The sequence below is a fragment of the Penaeus monodon genome, chromosome 32 (assembly GCF_015228065.2).
Source record: "Penaeus monodon isolate SGIC_2016 chromosome 32, NSTDA_Pmon_1, whole genome shotgun sequence".
In the NCBI taxonomy this organism is placed as follows: Eukaryota; Metazoa; Arthropoda; class Malacostraca; order Decapoda; family Penaeidae; genus Penaeus; species Penaeus monodon.
Window position 1 is genome coordinate 14,293,960 of NC_051417.1, and position 751 is coordinate 14,294,710.

Below are 751 nucleotides of genomic sequence, written 5' to 3' on the forward strand. Positions count from 1 at the left end.
CGCTTTTAACAGTATTCAAACACTGCTACTAGAGCAAATCAATACTACAGAAACCTTAAATACGAAAAATATTCCTGTTATGTTAAAATATATATGAATATTTCATAACACTTTAATTGGTGTAACTGTTTAATTTTTTTTTTCACAATGGAAAAAATGTTTTTCAAACCCGATTCCCAGTAGTAATAATACGCTAAAGTTAAATAAGACATATTTAGCAGAACACGTATATTTTGTGGATAAGCATTTGAAAACCATATACTTTTTTATTTCTTTACATTTTAATGATAAATACTTTTGTCACAAATATTCTGTACAAGAATCTTTGTAATAAGCAGTTCAATGAATTAATGTGCACAATGCATTTCTGAAATTGGGGGTTAACATCATCCATTAGCATTCAAATTACTATTTTTAGTAAATGATCACAAAAGAAACAAAACTACAGCGCAGAATTCTAGCTTTACAACATACTATGAGAAATCAAAACATTAGAACTCTATTTCCAATTAATATCTAACACCATTTACTCTTGACAATTTACATTTAAGGATTACAAAGTAAAATTCCTTTTCGAAATTCCTTAAGTTTATTGTGATCTGTACAGTCTGGACAGAATCACACAAGATCCAGTTTATATTAAAAAGAAAGAAAAAATTACTTAAATGACATAAGACATATTACATCTCAATTACTGGATAAAAATACAGGATACAAAATCGAAACACGCAGTAACTCATGAAAAAGGACG